Source organism: Elephantulus edwardii, unplaced genomic scaffold, assembly GCF_000299155.1.
Source record: "Elephantulus edwardii isolate Elephantulus edwardi_28Jun2011 unplaced genomic scaffold, EleEdw1.0 scaffold00143, whole genome shotgun sequence".
NCBI classification, from domain to species: domain Eukaryota; kingdom Metazoa; phylum Chordata; class Mammalia; order Macroscelidea; family Macroscelididae; genus Elephantulus; species Elephantulus edwardii.
Genome location: NW_006399893.1, coordinates 100,925 through 114,336, shown reverse-complemented (window position 1 = coordinate 114,336; position 13,412 = coordinate 100,925). Strand labels below are relative to the sequence as shown.

General features: G+C 39.3%; 1 protein-coding gene across 1 annotated transcript in view; it reads left to right on the top strand.

Annotated features, from left to right (window-relative positions):
- The window catches only part of DARS (aspartyl-tRNA synthetase), a 94,454-nt gene that overhangs the window by 10,469 nt on the left and 70,573 nt on the right, over positions 1-13,412 (top strand).

The following is a 13,412-nucleotide window of genomic DNA, read 5'->3' as shown; positions in this document are numbered from 1 at the left end:
ATGGTTTGCTTTCTTCGAGACATTGGCATGTGCTCTTGAGATCAGATGGGTAGCTACCAAACTTGTGCGTTTCTCTGACTTTATGACTTCAGAAAAATGTCAGTTCAGCGCCTGCTAGGGCAATCTCTTGTTGCTAAAACAGGCATCCACTTCTTAAACAGCAGGCCTTTGAAAACTCTGTGAACATTAGAGAAACGACTATAGTTACAGGACAGGGTTCAGATCTTTTGTTCATAGCGTCGCTATAAGTCATATTCACCTTGATGACACTTAACAACAACAACAATTGATCTATGATTAATCAATTGTAGTTAAAGAATAGTATTGAATATACCATGGACTACTAGAAGAATGAACAGATACAACGTGGAGAGGGTTAAACCAGCCTGCTCCTTTGAGGCAAGAATTCTGAAGCTTCATCTGACATACTTTGCGTGTGTTGCAAGGAGGGACCACTCCTTGGAGAGTGACATCATGCTTGGGAGGGTAGAGGGACAACACACCAGAGGAAGACCCCTCGATGAGGTGGATTGATTCAGTGACTGGGGTAGTGGGGGTAGGTGTGTCAGAGACAGTAAAATTGACACGAGATAGAGCAGGGTAGAGCAGGGTTTAGGGTTTACAGCAGTTGAACATGCGGTTGCTATGAGTCTTGATGGCATATAACAACAACAACAACAGGTTCTTGTAAGATATCCTTGAAAATAATTTGAGGACTCTTATGGTATAATCGTCTAGTTTCAAGAAAACATAAAGAATTTCTACAACTTAGAAACTAAAAGAGAAGCAATCTAGAGGGTTGGGCGGGGAGAGAAGTGAAGCAAAGAATGAATGGAAATCCAAAATCTCTGTAAATGTTCATTAAAATTATTTTTTTTTTTAAATCTAATTTTTTTAAATAAAAAAAAAGGATTTGGATAAACATTTCATGAAAGAAGGTGTAGAGATAACCAATAAACACATGAAAAGATGACCACTGTCATTAGTCATTAAAGAGATGATGACCAAAGCCACAAAGAGATACACCACTTTATATAGTATAGTGATGATTAGAAAAATTGGCTCCTGTACCAGTCAGATCTGATTTGACAGTACATAAAAATGATACAATAAAAATAAAAATTAAAAAAATCGGAAATAAGAAGTGTGGCAAGGATTTGGAGAAATTGGAACCTTCACTTACTGGCTGGTAGAATTTTAAAATGGCATAACTACTCTGGAAGAGCAGAGAGGACTCAAAAACAAATTTGAAACTCAATCTTGATGTTGAAGATATTATGAGTAGTATACCCCAGATGAGATGGATTGGTACAGTGACTGGGGCAGTGAGGGTTGGTGTGTCAGAATCAGTGAGACTGGCTCAGGACAGGGCAAGGTTCAAAGCTGCTGTACATAGGGTCACTGTGGGTGGCAGGTGACTTAAAGGCACATAACAACATGAGCAATATATTGAATGATGCAGGAAGCATCAAAAGAAGGTGGAGTGAATACACAGAGTCTCTGTACCAAAAGGAATTAATTGACTAAGACTGAAAAATTTCAGGAAGTACCATATGAGCAGGAGCCAAAGGTTATGAAGGAAGAAGTTGTAGCTGCAGTGATGGCATTGGCAAAAAAAGTCAGGAGTCAGTGGATACCAGTTGACATGTTTCAGCTAACAGAAGCAGCTTTGGATGCACTTACCAGTGTGTGCCAGGAAATTTGGAGGACAACTGTCTGGTCAACTGACTGGAAGACAAATCCATATTTGTTCCCATTCCCAAGAAAGGTGATCTAACAGGATGTGAAAACTATTGAACGTTGTTGTTAATATCACATGCAGGCAAAATACTACTGAAGATTGTTCAAAAACAGCTAGAATAGTACATAGATAGGGAACTGCCAGAAGTTTAAACAGGATTTAGAAGAGACCACAGCACCAGGGATATCATTGCTGATGTCAGGTGGATCATGGCTGAAAGTAAAGAATACCAGAAGCATGTCTATTTATTCTTTATTGATTATGCAAAGTCATTTGATTGTGTGGATCATGACAAGTTATGGCTAATCATAAGAATAGAAAAATAGGAATACCAGAGCACTTGATTGTGCTCATGTGAAACCTATACACAGACCATGAGGCTGTTGTGTGAACAGAGCAAGGGACTACTACATGGTTTTAAATTAAGAAAGGCATCCTCTATCCATACACATTCCGTTTGTGTGCTGAATAAATTATTCAAGAAACTGGACTTTATAAGGAGGAATGTCAAGATCGAAGAAAAACCTCAATAATCTGCATTATACAGATGACACAACTTTGCTTGCTGAAAGTGAGGAAGACTTGAAGCACTTGCTACAAAAGATCAGAGAATACCGCTTGATCAGAGAATATGGATCGCATCTCAATCTCAAAACAGAAATTCTTGCTACTGGATCAATAGGCAGTATCAACTAGTTGGAGAAAAGACTGAATTTGTCAACTATTTCCTCTTGTATCCACAGTCAACACCTTTGGTACTAACAAGTCGGGAAATCTGGAGATGTATTGCATTGAGAAAATATACAGTCAGAGACTGTTCCAAATTATTGAGGAGCAGTGATGTCACTTTGAGAGCTAAGGTGCATCTGATTCAGTCTGTGTTCTTTCCAATCACTTGCTATGCATCTGAGAGCTGGACCATGTATAAGGATGACAGAATTGATGCTTTTGAGGTATGGTGTTGGAGAATAGCACTGAACTTCCCCATGGACTGCCAAAAGAACAAATATATCGTGGAGAAAGTGCAGCCTGAGTGCTCCTTAGAGCAAAAGATGATTTAGCTTTGTCTCACATACTTGAGGATGTTGCTAGGAGAGTTTATTTCATGGAGAGGGACATCATTTAGAAAGGTAGAAGGTTGGTGAAAGAGAAGACGACCCTCAATGAGATGGATTGATAGTGACAGCAGCAATGGACTAGAATGTGTCAGGAAGTGTGAGGATAGTACCAGATAGGACAGGCTTCCAGATCGGTTGTTCATAGGGTCACTGTGAGTCACTCAAAGACCTCTAACAACAGCAACAACTATGAAAGTATATTTGGTGCTTCCTTAAGAAGTTAACCTTAAAATTACCATATGACCCAGGAATTCTACTTTTAGGTCTAGACCAAAAAGAATTGAAAGGAGGACTACAAACAGCTGCTTGTGTACTGATGATTTTTTGTGCCATTGTTTATAATAACAACAAAAAAATGTTCACAAATAGTGAAGATTTAAATTCTTGATATGTTCTTTCATGACTTTAGAGGCTTTGGATAAAATGTCACTAGAAAACTGTTTATCCAAAAACTTTTCCAACAGGGTAAAAAGTGAAGCCACAGACTGGGAAAAAATACTTGGTAATGGCATATCAGATAAGGGACTTATGTCTAGAATTTATAAAACACTCGAGCACCACAACAAGATAAGGGTAAACAACCCAATTGAAAAATGGGCACAGGACATAAACAGACACTTCACCAAAGAAGACATTCAGATGGCCAACAAGCATGTGAAGAAATGTTCAAAATCCCTAGCTCTAAGAGAGATGTAAATGAAAACAACTGTGAGATACCATCTCACCCCAATAAGAATAGCAAAATTTAACAGAACAGCAAACATCCAGTGCTGACGAGGTTGTAGAGAAACCGGAACCCTTATTCATTGTTGATGGGAGTGTAAAATGGGGCAGCCACTATGGAAGGCAGTATGGTGCTTTTTCAAAAGTTGCAAATAGAAATACCATTTGACCTAGCAATTCCACTACTGGGAATATACCCTAGAGAAACCATAACTGCCACCCAAGCAGATAAATGCACACCCATGTTTATTGCAGCTTTGTTCACAATAGCAAAGAGTTGGAAACAACCAAAGTGCCCATCAATAAACAAATGGATAAATTGGCTCTGGTATATTCATACAAGATCTCTTTCTTTCCCCCTTTTCCCCTCTACGCGACCTGAGAAACGGATCCCGCATGGTCCTCAGTCGTTGTCAAAGCTTTCTGACTCATAGCAAATAATTGCGAAGACTGTGGCCTAGATCAGGTGCACCTTAGTCTCCAAACTGATGTTGTTGCTCCTCAGTACTCTGAAGAAGTCCTGGACAGCAGACATTGCCAGTGCAATTCATCTTTTGGGTTCCTGGTTGCTGGTACCAAGAGTGTACCAAGCAAATCAAAGCTGTTAACAATCTCAAACTCTTCACTGTGTATCATAATACTGGCTGCCAGTTAACCCAGTGGTGAGAATCTTTGTTTTCTTGATGTTGAGCTTGATTCCATATTGAAAGCTGCAGACCTTGACATTTTGTAGCAAGTGCTTCAGGTCCTCCTCAGTTTCAGCAAGCAGGGTTGTGTCATCTGCATAATGCAGGCTGTTAATGAGTCTTCCTCCAATTCTGATGCCACACTCCTCCTCATAGAGCCTAGCCTCCCAGGTGATCTGTTCGGCATACAGATTGAAAAGGTTATAGAAATAGGACACTTCTGTGGTGTACATCCTTCCTGACTTTGGACCATGCAGTGTTTCTTTTCTCTGTTTTGATGATTCCTCCTGATCCAAGTATAGGTTTCGCATAAGCACAATCAGGTGTGGAATTTTGTTAGACCCTTTTCTAGCACTTTTTTCCCTTAAAAATATATTTATAAATATATGTAGATATATAGTTTATCCACATGAGGATATATACACATATATCCATTAACTACTCACTGTTTATGTTTGAAATTTTCAATATAATAAAGATACTTAAATACGTATATAAATAGAATTAGCTTTGATGAATTTCTTAATGTTGAACTGTTTGGGGATACTTGAAATACACTATCACAAGTATGCTATTCTTTTAGTATCGTGTTGGGCTACATATATGTTTAAATTTTGGTACATAAATTACTCAAGTAGTAATGCATTCATATGACTTTTTTTATTATACTAGTTTATTTACAAAATTCAAACACAGTTTCCAGACCAGATTCTTCCAATTTCCCTCACCCTGTCAAATTGTACAACCCCATGATTAATCTCCCCCACTACCTACACATCCTCATCCCTCTGCTTCCACTCCTCCCCCTTAGAATCCTCATACTCATTTTACAATATTGGTTTTATACAATATTTGTACTTGTGAAACTGAATTAACTCATCCTAATGTTCTCCAGTCCCTCCCAAGTTAGGTAATAATTTAAATTTACAAAATTGTTTCTCCTGCATGCTGTGTAATATTCATGTGACTTTTTAAAAGATGGTAGTTAATTCATAGTCTCTATAAACTTTGATTAAATTTTCAATTAAAAAATATGGTAGGTGTACAGAAAAATTAAGCAGAGAGTTAAGAAAATAATGATATGTCATTGACTAAAGTTCATACTTTAAGATTCATTCTTTCGATTTTGATAGATGTTTAATGTTACATAGCATATACTTTGGACATATTGCTAAGTGAAGCTATTATTTGGAGAGGGACAGAGAAAGAGTGTATTGACATAGTGACTGCAGCAGTGGGCTTGAGTGTGTCAAGAGTTTATGAGCATGACACCAGATAGTTTAGATAGAGTTCAGATAGGGTTCGTAGGGCTGCTCTGAGCCATACTTGACTTGATAGCACCTAACAAGAAATTATAATAATACTATATATATAATATACCTGAGCTCCACCTAACCATTCATTTTACCACCTGCCCTAAACCCCTGACCACCACTGTCTTTTTTTTCTATTTTTCACTCTTCCAGATGTCATATAATTGGGATCATACAAAAGTAGCTTTTTCGCAACAGTAAATGAATGGAAATCCAAAATCTCTGTAAATGTTCATTAAAATTACTAAAATTTTTTTAAAAAGTAGCTTTTTCACACTCATTTCTTTCACATAGTAGAAACCATTTAATGTTCCTCCAAATCTTGTTTGTAGCTTCCTAGCTTGTTTATTTTTACCACTGAATATGCTGTTCTCTGAATGTACTACAGTTTCTTTATCCACCAATCTATCTGAGGATATGTTGCCTGCTTCCAATTTAGAGGAATTATGAATGGATAAACGTTCATGTGTAGGGTTTTTGTGCTAAGTGCTCAACTCCTTTCAGTAAATGCCTAGAAGCATGATTGTATCATTTAGTAAGACTTGGACCTGGAGGTAGTCATCAGAACAGAACAAGGAAACACTCCTTGGTTCAAAATTAAGAAGGGAGTATGTCAGGGATGTGTCCTGTCTCCATACCTTTTCAATTTACATGTGGAACAGATCATCCGGGAGGCTAGACTTTATGAGGAGGAGTGTGGGATCAGCATTGGAGGAAGACCCATCAACGCAGATGATAACAACCTTGCTTGCCAAAACTGGGGAGATCCTGAAGCATTTGCTGCAGAAGGTCCAGGACTATAGTCTTCAATATGGATTGAAGCATAACATCAAGAAGACAAAAATTCTCACTACTGGGACAATTGGCAGCACTATGATGGATGGAAAAGAGATTGAGGTTGTTAACAATTTCAGCTTGCTTAGCTCCATAATCAACATTTTTGGCACCAGCAGTCAGGAAATCAAAGGATGAATTGCATTGGGGAAGTCTGTTGTCAGGGACCTCTCCAGAGTGCTAAAAAAGTAATCATGTCAGTCTAGAGACTTAAGTTGCCTATGGTCCAGGCCGTGGTCTTCCCAATTACTTGGTATGCATCAGAGAGCTGAACAGTGACTAAGGAGGATAGAAGAAGAATTGATGCCTTTGGTTTGTGATGCTGGAGAAGAGTATTGGACTGGCAGGAGAACAAATAGCTCTGTCTTGGAGAGGGTGAAACCAAGTTTCTCCTTGGAGGCTAGGATTTTAAAGCTCTCTCACATAGTTTGGTTATTTGACCAGAAGGGGTGAGTCCTTAGAGAGGACATCATGCTTGGAAGGGTGGATGGATAGCACAAGCCCCAGATGAGATGGATTGAACAGTAACTGGGGCAATGGGAGTAGATGTGTCAGAGTCAGAATGGCTCAGGATAGGGCAGGGTTCAGAGCTATTGTGTATAAGGTCACTATGATTCATGAGTGACTTAATTGCACGTAGTAACCACAACAATGACAAGACTGAGGTTAGCTTTATAATAAACTGCCAAACTGTCTTCCAAAGTGGTTGTACTTTTTACATTTCTTCTAGTAATAAATTACTGCTCTGCCCCCTCACCAGCATTTGAGGTTGTCATTGTCAGTTTTAGACTCTGTAACACACAAAAACAGTAGTTGTGCCCTTTTATCTCATTGGTATTAATTTGTAAGTCCCAAGTAACAAGCAGAGAAAGTACAAGAAAAATGTCTGTGTTTTATTGAATACACAAAAACGTTTGAGTTTGTGGATCATAACAAACTATGGCTAACACTGAGAGGAATGAAAACCTCACAACATGTAACGAGGCTCTTGGGAATCCTATACTTAGACCAAGAAGCTGTTATCTGAGCAGAAAAAGGGAACAAAGCATGGTGTAAAATCAGAGAAGGTGTGCATCAGGGTTGTATCCTCTTTCCACACCTATTCTTTATGCTGGCAAATCATTCAGGAAGTTGGAACTATGAAGAATGTGATAATCAGGATCAGAGGAAGACTTCATCACAACCTGTGTTATACAGACAACAGAACCTGTAAGTGAAGGAGACTTGAAACACTTGCTACAGAAAGTAAAGAACTACAACCTACAATATGTATTACATCTCAGCATAAAGAAAACAAAAATCTTCACCTCTGGACTGGTGGATATTAATAGCATGATAGGTGGAGAAAAGATTGAAATTGTCTGTGGTTTCATCTTCCTTAAATTTACAGTCAGCACCCTCAGCGCCAGCAGTCAAGAAATCAGAAAACACATTGCATTGGGCAAATCTGCTGTCAGGACTTCTCCAGGTTTCTGAGGGGGCAGTCATAATCAGTTTGAAGACAAAGGTGCACCTGATTCAGGCTGTGATTTTTTTTTTTTCCCCTGTCATTTCCTGTCACCCTAAGAGGTGGACAGTAAATAAGGATGATGGAAGAATTGATGCTTTTGGGTTGTGATGTTGCAGAAGAGTACTAGCTGTCCCATGGACTCCAAAATAACAAACTGATAAATCCTGGGAAAAGTGTAACCAGTGTGCTCTTTGGAGACAAAGGTACCAAAAGCTTCATCTCATACTTTGGGCATGTTGCTAATAATGGCTATTCCTTGGAAAGACACAACATGCATGGAAAGGGGGTGGGCAGCAAAAGAGAGGCAGATCCTCAGTGAGATAGATTGACACAATGACTGCAGCAGTGGGCTCAAGTGTGTCAGAGATGGTGAGGATGGCACAGGCTAGGACAGAGATGAGATCTGTTCACAGGACAAACTCAACAGCATCTAACAACAGTATGTTTGATATCAACATAGTGTTGAGCATCTTATTAATTGTTACTGGGGCTTTTAAGTTTTCTGGGTATTTTAATACAATTATTTTATGAGATACATGGCCTGCAAATTTTTTTTTTAACACTGTGGGTTGTTTTGTTTTTTTTTTTCCTCTTGTCTCACAGATCATAAACTTTTCATTTTAATAAAGTCCAAAATTAATAGGGCTTTTTGGGGTGTGGTTTGTGCTATTGCTGTAACTAAAACATTGTTGTTATGTGCTATAGAGTCACCTGTGACTCAACAACCCTGTTACAACAGCCCTAAACCCTGCTTTATCCTGTGCCAATCTCACTGTCTTCAACACATCTACCCTGATTACCCCCAGTCACTGAGTCAATCCACCTCATAGAGGGCCTTTCCCTCCTGCGCTGCCCCTCCACCCTCAGAAGCATACCATCCTTCTCCAAGGATTTGTCCCTTCTTGCAACATGTTCAAAGTATGTCTGAAGCTTTAGAATCCTTGCCTCCAAGGAGCAGCCCGACTTTACCCTCTCTAGGTCAAACCTGTTCATATTCCTAGCAGTCCATGGTATATTCAATATTCTTCTCCAACACCACAACCAACTCAAAGGCATCAGTTCTTCTATCCTCCCTAGACATTGTCCAGCATTCTGATGCATAGCAGGTGATTGCAAAGACCATGGCCTGTATCAGGCGCACCTTAGTTTCCAGAGTGACCCCATTGCTCTTCAGTATTTTGGAGGGGTCCCTAACAGCAGACTTTCCCATTGTAATATGTCTTTTAATTTCCTGGCTGCTGGTGCCAAGAGTGTTGACTGTGGAGCCAAGTAAACTAAAGTTATTAACAATCTCAATGTCTTCACCGTCCATCCTGATGCTACCAGTTGGCCAGTGGTGAGAATCTTTGTTTTCTTGACATTGAGCCTCAATCCATATTGAAGGCTGCAGTCCTTGACCTTCTGCAGCAAGTGCTTCAGGTCCTCTTCAGTTTCAGCAAGCAAGGTGTGTCATCTGCATAACTACATTACTATCTCACATTTTCTTTTTTTAATTTTTGTAGTTTTTCAGTTTTCATTTAGGTTTATGATCCACTTTGAGTAATGTTAAAGGTCAGTGTATATATAAATTAATTTGGGGAAGCAAATAATCTGTATACAGAAATAATCATTTGAGAAACTGGGTTCTATAAAGAAGAGTGTGGCATCAATGAAAGAATTTTTTTTTCCCCAAGGAAAAGCAAACTGGGAGGGGCAGGAAGGGAATAAGCAACAATGAATGAATGGAAATCCAAGTTCTCTATAAACTGTAATTAAAATCTCAATTAAAAAAATAAAAAGAAATTGGGCTAGCTCTGGTGGCCTAGTGGTAAAAAGCTGCACTGTAATCCTAGAGGTGAGTGGTTCGAATCCACCAGATGCTCTGCTGGAGAAGGAGGGACAAACTCCTCCTGGACCAGTTAGACCTAATTTGACAGTACACACACACAACATAATAAAAATTAAAAAAAATAAATAAAAACAAGTTGTTAAAAAAGAAAAAAGACTCATCAGCAACCTGTGTTGTGCAGACAACACAACCTTGCTTGCCAAAAGTAAAAAAGGACTGGAAACCCTTGTAGTGCAGAAGATCAAAGACTGTCTCTACTGCCTTCAGTATGAATTGTATCAACATCAGGAGGACAAAAATCCTCACCACTGGACCAGTAGGCAACAACATGGTGGATGGAGTAAAGACTGAAGTTGTCAACTATTTCATTTTACTTGGACTTAAAGTCAGCACCCATGGTAGTAGCTGTCAAGAAATCAGATGACACATTCCGTTGGGAAAATCTGTCGTCAAGGACCTCTCCAAAGTGTAAAATATATCAGTGCAAGTATATCAGTTTAAAGACTAATGTGCTCCTAATCCAAGCCATGGTCTTTTCAGTTATACGTCTGAAACTTAAGAATGAATAATGATGAAAGAAGAATTGATGTCTCTTAATTACGATGTTGAAGAGTACTGAATATCCCATGGACTGCCAAAAGAACAGACAAGTCAGTCTTAGAAGAAGTGCAACTGGGGTCTTGTGGCGTGAGTGTTTAATGTTCTAAATGGCTTTCCTAGCCATTTAATTTTATTTTGCCAGGTGGGTAGGTGAGTGGAAATATGTGAATAGGGCTTCTTAGCCTGTTCACAAGGGGGTTGGCTAGTCTTACCATTAAGTGGAGCAGATCCAACAGTAGAAGGAGGAACCTTATCACCAGGAAGGAGCAAGTAGAAGAAGGCAACTTGTCCTTCAGGACCAGGGACTCACGCCAGCCAGACTAGGGTATGCAGACTAGCAGCCACAGCAGAAGACCAGAGACCTGACATGAGATGTAGAGGACCTTGGGACTGCTCTGCCACAGAACTGGAGCCAAGAGCTATTATTGGCAGGACTGAGAAATTTGTAACACTGGCCAAAAGCAACAAGGCTCAAGACTGAGACACCTGCGAGTGCATTTCGGAAGCTGCCCTGACTATTCTACTGCTAACCTGGATTGTTGTTGTTTGTTGTTATGTGCCGTCGAGTCGCCTGCGACTCATAGCGACCCTATGTACAACAGCCCTAAACTCCGCTCCGTTTAACTTCCCCAGTATGGTTCTGTGTTGTCTGTGAGCTATTACATCAAATTTTGGACTCTATAAAGCAGTAAGACTGGTGTTCAGATGAGTAGAAAGAGGTATGGGAGCATGGGGGACATGGCTGACCTCAATGGGAATTATATTTGTGGTGTTGGTGCTATTGATGGTGACAGTTCCCTTTTGTGAAGTTGGTGAAGGTCAGATATGGCTGTTCCTACGCACTCCTTGCTCTTTTTACCATGCTCATTAGACACAAGCATGGTAAAACGTTGTCTTGCATAGTTTGAGCGTATTGTTGGGAGAGGTCAGTGCAAAAGAGACCCTCAAGATAAATTGACCAGTATCTTAACAGTGGGCTCAAGTATATCAGAGATGGTGATGATGGTGCAGGATTGGGTTTGATTCTGGCCATAAGATCACTGAGTCATAGTTGAATAGATGGCACCTAACAACAACATGTATTATTCTCTAGCTTTTCTTATTTTCAATTAATACTCCTTCCATGGTACTGTTTATATACCTACATGAACCAGTATTTCTCCAGGATAAACTAGAAGTGGAATTCTTGGATTGAAGAATATTCAAGTGCATATGCCTGTTTAAAATTTTGTTAATGCCAGTTTACCTTAAAAAAAGGCTGTACAGAGTTAAACTCCCCTAAGTACTGATTTCTCCATATCTTTGCCAGTAAATATTATCAGTCTTTTTAAATAGAAATAAAACAAGTTTTGTGCTTTGAGTTTATAAAATTCTCCTATTGTTGCTTTTGTTATTTTTAGTAAAATTAACTGACTCATCACAACCTTATGAACCTGGTTTATTTGCCTAAGAGAAGTACTAAATATGTTTTCTAAAAATTCAGAGTAAGATTTCTTACCATAAATTCATGTTTAACATTCCTAAAAGTAAAAGGTTTTTAGACTGGAGCAAGGAGAAATGTTTAACTCTTTACGATGTAGTTAAGATTCATTTATTTCAAATAGCGCTTAGAAGCTTGAGTTGGCATATTGAAAATTATATTAAACAAGTAGTTCCTTTCAAATCTCATTTGGAGTATGGATGATGAGTAAGGAAAATTAAAGAGGAAATGATGCCTTTGAATTATGGTGTAGGTGGAAAGTATATATCTGAAGAACAAATGGATCTGAGAAGTGTAGCTGGGGTATTCCTTAAAGGTGAGGATGCTGAAACTTTGTCTCATATACTTGGGCATGTTATCAGAAGGGGCTAGTCCTTGGGAAAAGACATCATCATGCTTGGAAAGGTAAAGGGTTAGTGAAAGAGAAGAAGACCTGCAGTGAGGTTGACTACAACACTGGGCTTAAGCACAGTGGAGACTGCGAGGGTGGTAAAGGTTTTGTTCTGTTGTGGATATTGTCCTTTTAAGTCGGAGGTGACTTTTCCAGCACCTAGCAGCAACTTTGGAGATGGGTCGTTAGGGAGGCCTAGTGATACGGTGCTGGGTTCCACCAGCTGCTGCAGGGTAGAAAGATGGGCATTCTCCTCCCTTAAAGATCTATAGCCTTGGAAAGCCCAGGGAGGTATGCTGTGCATCAGACCCAACCTGGTGGCAATGGGTTTAGTTTGCTTTGGTTTTTTAGTATGGAAGTCATTAAAAACTCAAAAGTACAAAATTATTTTCTTTTATCCCTGTTCTTTCTCCAATCGTATTTATAGTTTCAAAATAAACAGGTTTGGGGGTTTGGTTTGGTATTCAGGTAACTTGGGATTTTTCCAGTGCCATAAGTTAGAGCTTCTACTTTGATTCGTATTATTCAAATAATGGTATTTCAGTGAAAATCGTAAATGGAAACTGCTTTTAAATGTGTAGGGCATTAAAATGTGTATTCATACAGAACATGTTGAGGATGTTCTAGTCCCAACCATCTTCCATGACTTTTCCTCATTTTCCAATTTTTTGTCTTTTGTTGTTTGTTACATTCGTTGCAGTCAAGTTATATCTGAATGACACCATACCAGCAGAACAAAATCATGTCAAGTCCTTTCTGCCACGTCATCAGGATCATTGTTATGCCCAAGCCCTTTGTTGGGGCCACAAGTATTTTGAATGCCTTCCAACCTAGGGTGTTCGTCTTTCAGGAGTTTACGGAATAGTATTCAGTTGTTCACAGAAGGGGTCGTGGTAATAGGGATATTGTAGCTGATGTTAGATGAATCTTAGCTGAAAGCAGAGAATACCAGAAGAATGTATATCTGTGTTTCATTGATTATGCAAAGGTGTTTGACTGTGTGGATCATAACAAACTGCGTGGCTGACTCTGAGAAGAATGGGAATCCCAGAACATTTAATCATGCTACTGCGAAACCTGTACTTGGACAAAGAGGCAGTCATCAGAACAGAGCAGGGTAACACTACATGGTTCAAAATTGGGAAGGGTGTATGCCAGGGATGTGTCCTATCTCCATACCTTTTCAAC